The following is a 12,100-nucleotide window of genomic DNA, read 5'->3' on the forward strand; positions in this document are numbered from 1 at the left end:
TACGCCTAAGTGTCCCCGTATGATTCTTTTTCTCCCACTTCCTCCTCTCTGTCTCGCGCTCTCCCTTTCTCAGATTTAAGACGCATTGTCTTAGAGGCAAATCAGTTTCATTTAGCAGCATAAAGGCAGATGGGAGGTTAGTTCACTGAAATGGAACAACTTTCTTCATTACTAAGTAAATGGCAGGGTTTTTCTGCTTCTCCGGCGAAGACGGGCAGTGTGTGTGTGGGGGGGGGGGATCAGTGACACTGTAATGGGCATAATTAGCACTATAAAGTCGAAGCGCGAGCCATGAGAATATGGAAATGAATGCCAATTTCAATGCCGTAAATTACTCCTTGAAGAACATTTCTACGACATGTTCCAACAAACCTGTTAAGTAGGTTAAGTGTCCTTTTATTTTGGAGGATTAGCAATTTGCTATAGTGAATGGACTGACTCAGAAAACCAATTCACAAAACAATGGGAGGTCGAGTCACTTTGGTGCTCTCGCTCACGCATACAAAAAAAGACCTTTAGCGCCACGTGAGCGACGGGAGAATGGTGAAAGTGTATCCGACTGACAGCCAAATCACATGAAACTCCTTCTTCCTCCCCCTCTATAACTTCGCTCAGAGAATATTTAAGGTGGACGACCTGCTTGAATTCAATTTCAAGCCTCAAAGCGATCTAAATCCTCATTAACTGGTTATTCAGCACGTGTAGAGCTGTATAACCTGGGCCAAAAGAGAAACGTCTACCAAGGCTTCACTCACTAGGCCAAATAAAACAAGGCGTGATGAGACAAGGGTTCGTCTCTGCTTCCAAGAATGTCCTTCAAAACCACCTTTACTTTGCTTCTTTGGTCCACACAATGAGGGCATTTTCCTCAGTTCCAAGCTGCAGGCTGTCTTCTGCAGGACAGTAGTTTTGCTGCTGTCTAAGCAGATTGTGGGATCCGTTGTCCTGGCTGATCAGAGTCTTTGAGTATGTATCTACAGTCGCCCATCAAAGATGTCCGCTGCTCAAAGAAATCAAACTGTATCATTTTTGCTCTTATTCAAGAATTGTGCAGTTGGGTGAACGTGTCTGGCATTGCTGTGTTTAATACAAAGAACACCAGAAGTCTGCAGCCCCACTAGCAGCTCACTGAGGCTGTACTTTAAAGGGATATTCCGGTAAAAACTTAATCCATGGTCTAACACATCGTGACACTGAGTAAGACCCCCCCCCCCCGAGAGATCAAGTTTGCAGAACGCTAGCTTACGTAGTTTTAGCAACCTCAGAAATGACCGCACGATAACAATACAGTGGAGTATACACCTCCAGCAAGAAACCGCCATCAAAAATCCACAAATAATGGTCAGAACAGCACCAACGGTTGGGCCAGTGTGTTCCTGCCTTAACACTTCCCTGGCCCTTGAGCTCCCAGTCCAACCTGCAAGCTGCACTGCTAACTGAGCTAACTAGCTTACGGCAGCTACAGTCTGCAGAGATTAGCCATTACTCCGGCGATATGTCCCACATTTAAGGTGTCAACAAAGGCGCTGGATTTAAGAGTAGGGTGTGAATGCTTAATTCTATGGTAGTAAATCCAGTTGTAGCTGCAGTGTTTCACTCAGGAGCCATTTTTCACACTGGTGCTAGACATCAGTTGATCATCAAACATAGAGTGTCAAACTTCACTAGGGACCACACATTTTTGACAGACTGACTGACCAACACTGTGTCATCCATAGAACAATAATGGCATGGATTACCATCACAGCAAAGCTTCTCTTTATGCTCTCCTGCCAGTATACAAATGTGTAATCCTTACCTTACATTTATATTCGGCAGCCCACAATTTTCAAGACACAGGTCTCAGCAGGCTGTTTTTCCTCACCTAAAATACCAAACATTTCCTTTCCCTGAGCAAACTAATCATACAGCCTTCATCTCCTCCTGTTCCTACCCAGACCTCTCCTCCATCTGCCTGTCTGCCTTTTTTCTCCAGTCTCCATTCCGTCCACCTCTCCTCTCCTCTCTTGTCACTCACATGCTCCAACTACAAAGGTGCCCAGATGCCTCAAATCTCCAGCACTGATCTCCTCCAGCAAAAGGGTGACCCACGTGGGATCCGCCTCACTAATCACTGCCTGAAACCACTCTGGGCTCACAGGCCGAGAGATAAAGACAGCCGCGAGCTTTACTCAGCTTTAGCAGGCATCAGCGGCTGTCTCTGCCGGGACTGACAAGCAAGACTGTTTCTGAGGTGAAAAATCGCCGCCGGCCAGCCTACTGCGAGCTGCCTTTCCATCTTGCAATCCGAAAAAAGTTCCAGCACAATCTGTGGGACAAGCACAAAGGAATGTCACCTCTGAGCCGGCGTGACGCACACTGCACAGCAGGTTAACACGACGCTAGGTCCGCATGCATAATAAGTGTGGTTTCATTGTTTTTTAATGTTTATTATCATTATTATTTTTCCCTCCCCCCCACCACCCACCCCCCCAAACTCTCGAGGGGCGTTTGTGTGATAAACGATGAACAGCAAGGCCTAGAGAGTGAGCTTCGCATCGTTGCACCGAATCCACAATTAGCCATTTCATTAGCATCCATTAACATTTCATTTTATTGTGTATATGGGAGCAACAGTAGAGGAGGTGAGGGCACACGCTGCATTTTCCCATTGACCCGTGAATACACATGAATGCGCTCTCGTGGCACACTAATAGCAGCTCCTGTTTATGCATATGATCACGGCACATGGCCAAGTGGGGGTCGATAACTATTGAGTAAGTTTTGTAAAGAGTTGAGAACACTGGGGTAAAAGAGCACTGAGGGGGGTGACGGTGAATGAATACAATTGGGTGTAGCTGCTTTTTCTGCCATCAACACACCTTACCCGTGACAAATTAACACACACATTGCATTCTGGATATTTTGTCAAATTTTAACGTTACCTCGATCCAGTTTTTTTCTTTGTTTTTTTTTATATCGAGATGGTCGATTTGACCAAGAAGGAGTTATGGGACTCAGACTGCATCAATCCACCTGCAAGCAACACTATGTACATTTGCAACCTAAAAAGAAAACCCTGGAAACATTCATCGTTTCAAGGTGGGCTTTTTTCGATTTTTTCCCCTCCCCATTTGGCTGTAAGAGGGCGAGAGCGTGGGCGTGCAGGCAGGAGGCATACATATGTATGCAGAGGTGGCATCGCACCTTCTAGGTGTGATTAATTTGCTATGACGCTGTAACCTGGATGGTTACAGGTTCACTGAAAGGAAAATGAAACATGATTCCTAATTTTTCTGGCGTGCTATTGAGCTGTACTCAGAAGAGTGCACTGAGGGTCGACATCACCATGTTGAAGTTTTCAAAAAAGGAAGAGAAGACAAGAAAATTACACTGTGAGGCAACCAGGATGCAAAATGTTCCACTGTGAAGAGCAACACAGGTAATAGATGTGCCAAACGCTTGTCTTTGTGTCATGCCCCATTTATGCAGGAGCAAAACAAAACGGGCTCTCTGGCTTATATTGTTAAGTCTAATCCCAGCATAGGATATTAAATTTGTTTCCTATAGTAAGTTTAAGGATACTTATGTGCAATAGACGCATTACTTTACCAATAATGAAGAGCCACTGCTTAACCAAGAGTTTGGCAGTGGCGGACTCAAGATGGTTGGGGGCAGGGGCGAAAAAAATTAAAAAGGGCACCAGTTGTATGCAGTGGGGCGCCGTGGCGCAGAAAATTGTGATATGTTAATAGTGAAATAGTTTTAAAACCCAAGTAAAGAGTAAATCTTTTTTATTATGTGAATATAAACCTGTTTGATTACTGGCTGAAACTGACCAGTCTGATGAAATTCAAGTAGATTAAGTTACTTAATTCACAGTTGATCAGTTTGTTAAAGTATTTTGCTTCAAATTTTCCTCTTTCTAAAGCTTGTATTCAACATAATACCTTTATTATCTGTATCAAACTGTGCTGAAATGACCAGATATAGGATACAGAGAGAGCAATTCATTATTTTGGCTGCCATTTTGGATGCTGGTGCACTCCAAAGTCATTTTTTTTTTGTTTTTTAAAAACAACATCTTCTAACACAAGTCTGTCAAACCAAAAACTAAAGCTGGTAAGGCAGTCATAATATGTTTCATTGACTTCCAGTGCGTCAAAGTTGAGATGTGGTATGTAGGTGCATATTGTACTGGAACAAAGTGTGTGTGTGTGTGTGTGTGTGTGTGTGTGTGTGTGTGTGTGTGTGTGTGTGTGTGTGTGTGTGTGTTGGCGGTTTCAGGGTCTCCGCCTCTGTCAGTTTGAAGACGCCGTGTAACAGAGACGAGCGTGAGGATCTATTAATTTCGGTGGAAGCTTGGTCATTACAAAAGGTAAACGCTGACATTTCAGGCAGCGTGTTATTTTGACTGACTGCCTATTAGAGGGTGTAATGCGGCGCGCAAATGTATACTTCAAGCCTCAGCGCTCCGGCAATGGACAGGGAGAGCGGATGGCTCAATCCACTGGTCTTTATTTAGCAAGGTCGCTCAGGACATTAGTAGGTTTGGACACAGGCAACGCAACACCCCACACACTATCGATGACATTGTTGTCAGCAGAACTCTTTACCTCGGAAGAGCTAGAGCTATAAGGAGCCTGGGTCCATTTACAGTAAATTGGTCCTGTTTATAGAAGACAGGAGCTATAAATCCTCTGTTATGGCTCTTTGTCAGCCTCTAACTTAGTAGTCACAATTTCTGATCGCTGGTCCTTATCCGACTGCTTGGATTGATGGTAAAACCACCAATTATCGCTAAGGCTGTGAATTTTGAAACTTTTAAATTGTCACCACGTGAGGTCAAGAATTGAACCCATAATGGTTCGCAAAGAAATATTTATTGGCTTTTCTGATTCGCTAAAACCCACATTCAGTTCACTTGAAATGATACAGTACTTGCACTGACCGTTTACCATCAAATAATTGATCCATCTCTTGCGATGTGCAAGCCCCTGTAATTGTGAAAATGGGCGTTATGCATGCCGCGGTACACGGTGATTCACCCAACCCGCCAGTCATCAGCGACTTCAAGGAACGATTTTATGGGTTTCAGAGTCTCCGGGTTGAACTTCGTCCCTCCGAATCACTGTGGCTCGCCGGGCAGGCAGTCACTACTCTCTTCCCCACAGGGAGGATAGGACTTTGTTTGTTCCACACAAGTGTCAACCCTCGGGGGTGTCTTATAATTCTGGCCTGCTCTCCCATCTTGTCTTGCTTTTATAGCCGCATTGTTACATCGGGTGGTCGGTGGGTCACGCAGGGCTGGGCACACCCCTCATAAAGGTCCTCGTTCAGAAAAAAATGGACGACTTTTTTTTTTTTTTTTTTTATGGGTCTAATTGGAACTTGGCAGTGCGGCCATGTGGGCTGCTGGTAGGGATTAGACCGGTGGCTCAGTTGGCTGACTCCTGATGGAACACTATGGACCCAACACAGACGCTTCCCTTGTTACCCTGGAGGGAGAGGGACAGTGTGTTTGTGTGCGTGTTCATCTGTGTGTGTGTGTGTGTGCGCGGCGCATAGGGATGGGGAGGAGGCGGGAGGCTGCAGCCCTGCTCCAAAGCGATTTGTCTCGGCCAAAAGGTTCCCTTGTCCTTCACAGATGGCTGGGCATGCACCCCCATTAGTGGCAGAGGAAGAGGAGCAAAAGGAACATAGACACCTGTGTGTCTGCTTAACAAATAAACTCTGCTGTGATCTATGCATGGACTGGATTTGTTATATATGGAATGGCATTTACACACCGTCCCAGGCGAAAAACACATCATGGAAGATATCCAATGCGGGATCTGGGGGAGAAAAGTTACTGAGGCAAGCAAAATCCCATGACTCCTTTGAAAGAATTAGCATTTTCATCCCCACGGGGGGAATATGACAGACTAAGCGAGACAGGAAAAGGAAGCCGGACAGAAAGTGAGGATAGCGTGGGAGGGAGGTGGAGGGGTATGGGATTTCTACAGACAGCATGAGGCCTTTTTCAAAGTTCAATGTGGTGTTGTGGATGCCTTAAAATCAATTTCGCTCGAACTAAAAGAAAAGCAAAATGTAGTTTGGCATCCATCAAAGCTTTTTGTTTTCCCCCCGTCTTTCATTCTCCTTTCAGAAACCGCAGGGTTTGTATTGAAGTGTTGAAGCATGGCAGTTTGGCACAGTTTCAATGATGTGTTATTTATTGGGGGGAACAGTAGCTCATTGGAGTAAAGAGTTCAGAGTGTGCGAGGGCAGGCTACAAGCAATTTCATGTGCATCTCACCTCTCTCTCACCCACCTGAAATTTATTTCAGCGTTGCCCTCAACCCCCTCAGATGGAGCTCTCCCTGCAGCGCCGATGCTGTACAGTTCTATCAGTGTAGCAGCAGTGGGGGCAGCTGAAATAGGCATGCAGCTGAGAGAAATGTAAAAAGTGAGGATAATGGTTGAATCCACATAAACACACCGTTTCAAAGAGTTGAGGATTCGGTTCGCTGTAGAGCTGGCAGGAAATGAAATAAGAATGGATGTAAAGGCCGTAAAAGACTGATTTTGAGAGCAAACAACTCCATAATGAACAGCATGTTTGTATTGAGTGTGATTGGTGTTATTGATAGGTGTTATTGAAAACATTAAGTCACTAAATTTGACGTCCGCCCCTGCAAGTGGTTGCCAGTTTGTTGCACTGGCTAACAATTGCTAAAGCTAGCTAGCAAATGTTGCCAAAAGTGTTCTGGCAACATGGTGCACATCAAACTGAATGACAACATGTCAAACATAGCTTTATCTTCCGCTGTGTTGGTTATTTATTCTGTTAGCATTGCTAGCTATGCTGCTGGTCTTCCAGTCGGATTCTAGCTTCAATGATGAGCCGCCACAACTTGATGCCAATTGTGCATAAATGAAAGAATGAACCGGGAGGTATATATATATGTCTTCTAAAAAGGGCTACTGAGCATTGCCAATGGAATTGTGCACTTCGATGCCCCTGTTACCCTTATTCCTGTTCGTAAGCTGGAGAAAATTGTGCAAATTTAAAAGACAAAAACATGATTTCTAAAGAACCTCTCAGGAGTTCACTATCTAGGAAAGCAACCATTATGTTCACTGGCTGACGATTCTTGCACTTCAGGAAGTATAATTGGCGTGGCACAAAGGGAAGAAGACAGAATAATCATCATCATGTTGACCAGGGTAATTTGAACTGTCTTGTGCTCTTTGACAAGACAAGTCTCTGACAGAACACTTCTCCTTGGCAATTACAATATATGTGGGATTCTTCTCTATCATTTGCTCAAGAGTAAGTCCAGAAAAGGGTTGTATGACGAACACTGGGAGACTGTATCTAGTATTTCATAAAAAAACCCTGGTTGGCGATGACTTCAAGGATGTTAAAGATTACATCAAAACAAAGGACTTTTGGTGGGGGAGTTCCATTAACTTAGTAACACACATGGTAAATTGTTAAAGTTACTAAGCTGCACTGGTGATGGAAGATGAAAAAAAATCTTAAACCTAAAACAATAATTTGAGATCTGGTACCTAAGCTGTAACAGTGGTGTTGTTTAGGGAAGATTTTCTTTTTGGAGATGCTGACAAATAATCTATTTTGAAGTTCAGATATGTTCAGGAGGATGTGTTGGCAAAAAAAAAAAAAAAACATCTGCAAAAGAAAACAATTCTGACCCAGTTTAACTGATCCACCACTGAGGAAAATATACCACTGACTCAGGCCAGCACCCCTTCTTACTCAAAAGAACCAGGAAACGAGCAGGACAGATTGCCTCTGACCCTGCTGACACATTCAGACAACTCGCCCTTGGAAAATTGGGACATTACGAGCAGGGAACCTACTGAGTGTCTGATGGTGAGTGCAAAACACCAGTCAGAAAACAGAGCACACTCAGAAATACAGCTGTAATGTCATGCTTGACCTTATATCTAAAGAACTAATGCAGGTGAACTGAATGACAGGGCAGTGATGGTCAGTAAGTAGATGATAATCGAGAGCTTCCCAGCGGGGCTTTTAAAGACCATCAGCACCGAACCATGGAGACCAAAGATGTACAATACAAATCATGGTTGACACCTCCTAACTGCACAGGTCAGAGCAGCTAATGGCCTTCCCAGAGAGCACTGCAACCACAAACAACCCATACAGCTAAGTTCACATTCTATCTCTGGACCCGCTGCGGTGTGCGAGCGTGGTGTGCTTTTTAGAATTGAGTGGGCCATTCCACTATTTACCGGTCAAGTCAAACAAATTTAATTGTGTTCTCCGAGCAAAGTGCTGTGACAGAAAGAGTACAGGGAAATACATTGTTGCGGATAGAGAAAGAACAAAAAAAAAAAAAAAAGATTTTGGGGGGGGGGGGGGGTAAAGGCTGTAGCGTGTCAGCTTTTAAAAGCCAATTGTGAAGCCATTAGGCACTGACATGGAGAGAAAAAGTTGCCTCGGGTAAGATGTAAGGTCGCGCGCACCTTTTATCCACAATTACTGTGCTTATCATGAAAGAGGCACAGCTGCAGTCACCCCTTGTGGCAGCGACCCTGTCTTCAGACGCGAAGGAGTAAACAAGTGTGTCATTTGAGACGCCGTTGCTCAAAATTCCATTTCAGACTCAATTTTCCCCGAAAACGATGAGATTAATTAGCTTCATAACTCAGACAGCGCGTGGAAAAAGTAATGGTCGCAGTGCATCATGTCAAACAGTGTCGCTATTGCAAGGCTGAGCACTTAGCGGGATTTCCATCAGACGTCTGTCCAGACCTCCTGACAGGTTTAAGGGCACAAAGCTGGTCAAGGGACAAGGGATGCTGTGGCTAAGTTGGACAAACCTGCTATGCCTGCCACAATAGTTACATTACTGTTTCTTTTGTTTTCATAATTTCCTAATTACTCATTTTTTTTCAATGTACAATATAATTTTTGCTGACCTCAATCCTGTTGTGCTGACGTGGATTCTGGTTTAGTTAAAAATGTCGGCAATCCAAAGCGGCAGTGATGCTGTAGTTAGCATCGCCCCTGTGATTTCAACAAAAATTCAATGCAATTCTTTCTTTCTTTTTTTTTTTTTTTCATTGGAAGTTGGACTATTGCAGAACATAAGATCCATAAAGTTCTGGATACTTTTTTGTCATGACAAACTTCCCAACGCCTTTTATGATTTTTGAAGCATCTATGCGATCAGCAGAAAGCTCATTTTATGCTATAAGCAAACTAGGCTACATCGGCACTACTGTACTAATATACACTGATAGACAAGCTGTAAAGTTAGAGTCAGAACTGTTTGCAAATATGTCAATGGGCCTCGTGTTCGGTGTAATGATGTTTAACTAACTGTCTAAATAAACACAGGGTATTTACTGATGTATTTTACACTGTAGAGCCAAAACATGAAATCTTTATGGCTTATTACCACACACCCTTATTTCAGGAATCCAACCTATTTGTCTTTGAGTTGAGGGTACTGGAAATACAAAACGCTATAAAGGTTTTAGAACCCATTCCTGCAACACTTTATATTTCTCAACCCTCGAGAAAGGGAGTACTTATATTGTTAAACTGTGGCATAAAATGGTCCTACAAATGACATTTCTATCATTCATCACAATCCATTCTTGGACAATATATCGCCCAGTATGAAGTTGTCTTAAAGAGGGCTTCAAGTCCTCCACGGCCAGCTGTAGAAACTGCATTAACAATGTGTTACAGTCTGCAGTAACCACAATGCCGGTGATTATTCTAAATTACGTCTGAGATGAAGAGCATAAATCTAAGAACCACAGGTGTATTGGCAGTATGAGCTCTTCCTACAGACTGCCTCTAATGATATGTGATCATCATAGCGAACAGTGATCATCATTCCGTGTTCATTCACTCATACATACATGCCCTCATCCATATATTTCTACATCTTGTCAGGGTTCAGGGTCAATACAGCGGGAAGAAGCACGTACTTGGACAAGGCAAGCATGTTATATCGTTGGAATTCAAGATGAACCCGAACTGTGTCCGAAGAAAACATACAGGAACATGATGAGAACATAGAGTACACAGCGGTGGCTGCACATTGCCGTTTTTTTTCTATCTCAGTAAGTTCTGCTGAACCAGTAAAACCATTAGGATCAACTACGTTTCTTATTCAGTCACACATGGCTGGGGGTTAAATACAGAGCCTTCTAACTGCAAAGGGTCAACAGTGAAAAATAAAGATTTCCAGGTTGCAAAGACTTTAGTCTTAGGATTGATGACAGTTCTGTATGGATTTGAATATAAACCCATGAAATGAATGTTGGCAAAGGAAATAATTGTATCTTTACTTAAAAGTCTGCTCAGTGTTTGTCCATAGACCTCCACAGCTTTTTTTAAGCATCGTTAACTGAACCCAATCGCAAGAATAGTTATGCAATCATGTAAATGTATTTTTCTGCAAAACATTTCTCAAAACTTGGCAGCCACATTTCTCAAGGTTACACTTTCAGGTGTATCTGCTGCGCTTCCCAAGAGGACAGTAACAGGGGAAGCCAGATAACCAAGATGCCACGTTCAAAATAACAACAACAACAACAACAACAACATAAGCCCTGATTGTTCCATTTCTGATCAATTCAGCTAAATTACAATGACAGGTGACTCCAGTATCAAACAATATTCCTCACATCGCGGCAGACAGAGTTACCAGGTAATCATTACCTGATGCACCGCCATGCTGCCTTTCTGAAGCATGAGTAACTTTATTTCTCCATATCAGTTCAACCACTTGAACACAAACTAACGTTAAAACTGCCCGGTCACTTGAAAGACACTTTGGCTAACTAGTAGCCACAAAGACAAAGCTAAACACCAGAGTTAGCGCACAAGCTAACAAGCTAGGTTTACCAACAAGCTACGTAGCTTGACTGCAACACTGTCTGCGCTATTGCCAGTTTTAGCCTTGTGGTTAAAACATAGAATTAAACATATATCAAGCAGGGGTTCTTACCTGTCCAGCAGAAAAGCGGCCAGCTCTGCAACACTCGAGTCCTTCGAAATCCCGCAGCTCCCTCCACCTCTGAGATAACGCTCCAATATGTATCCTTGTTTTCTCTCTGGCTCGGTCCAATTGTTTCTTCAAACACCTCTTTTCTTCGTCAGTCTTCTTATTTCATCCCTTTGACGTGGGCAGTGGTGGGGCATTTTGGTTGCTGTCCGTTCTCCGCCATTGCTTACAATTTCAGTTTGAGCTTGAACTTAATCTGACCAGGTGAGAGCAGGCACTGCGCCTGTGCGGGGGCGGGGCACTGCTGGGACACTACCAGAAGTATATGCAGGAGAGTGATTGACAGTTCTCAGACACTCCCTTTGGCTCTGATTGGTTGTGTTGATCCGGGAGCAGTGGATTCTTGCAAATCAAGCAAGGGCCACTGTGAGGACCCACAGACAGTGGATTTTTACACAATTGACCTTTATCTTATTCTACTGGCAGATCATAATGACAATTTTAGCAAATAGAACACGATATATTTAGTTTATTATCAGAGGTATACTTTTTAAAGTAAAATGACCATCAAGGGTATCGAACCATTTGTCAGTGTATCCCTGGTGGTTATCAATTCACATATATTTCATCACATTTGTTGTTAATTCACAAGCATTTTTATCACTTCCAGATTTGACAATTATTATTTGTTACTTCGACCCTTGAGGCCACTTTCCTTAAGCGATAAATTCATTTTCTTTTTGCTGTGAATAATGAATGATGAATACAAGATGGGGGGGTGATAAAAGGCCACTCTGTTCTCATCATGTCACGACTTTCCCAATGAATTGCGAGCAATTCAAGTGAATTAAATCACTTTCGGTTCACATGTGTTTTCATCACCAATCACCGATTCATTTTTGCCACTTCACCCCCTTGAAATAAATGTGCCTTCAACATTATGTAACTTTTTTTTAACCTTAAAAATAACAGCCTCAAAATCATGTTGATGGAGCAGAGTCTTGCGACAGGGTGCGTATCGCACAAAACGCCAATTTCACTTACAACGTCTGCGTGAAATTCTCTAAATGAACTGTCAAGACAACCACTGCGATGTGATTTCTTCTCGTCACAACTGCCCCACA

General features: G+C 43.2%; 1 long non-coding RNA gene across 1 annotated transcript in view; it reads right to left on the reverse strand.

Moving 5' to 3' along the window:
- Positions 1-11,256, reverse strand: part of LOC119027271 — a 202,300-nt gene extending 191,044 nt beyond the window's left edge. The window contains exon 1 of the long non-coding RNA XR_005077340.1: positions 10,980-11,256. This is a non-coding gene — a long non-coding RNA (uncharacterized LOC119027271). The remainder of the gene's footprint in view (positions 1-10,979) is intronic.
- Positions 11,257-12,100: the final 844 nt, after the last annotated feature.

This window comes from Acanthopagrus latus, chromosome 10, assembly GCF_904848185.1.
Source record: "Acanthopagrus latus isolate v.2019 chromosome 10, fAcaLat1.1, whole genome shotgun sequence".
Taxonomy (NCBI): domain Eukaryota; kingdom Metazoa; phylum Chordata; class Actinopteri; order Spariformes; family Sparidae; genus Acanthopagrus; species Acanthopagrus latus.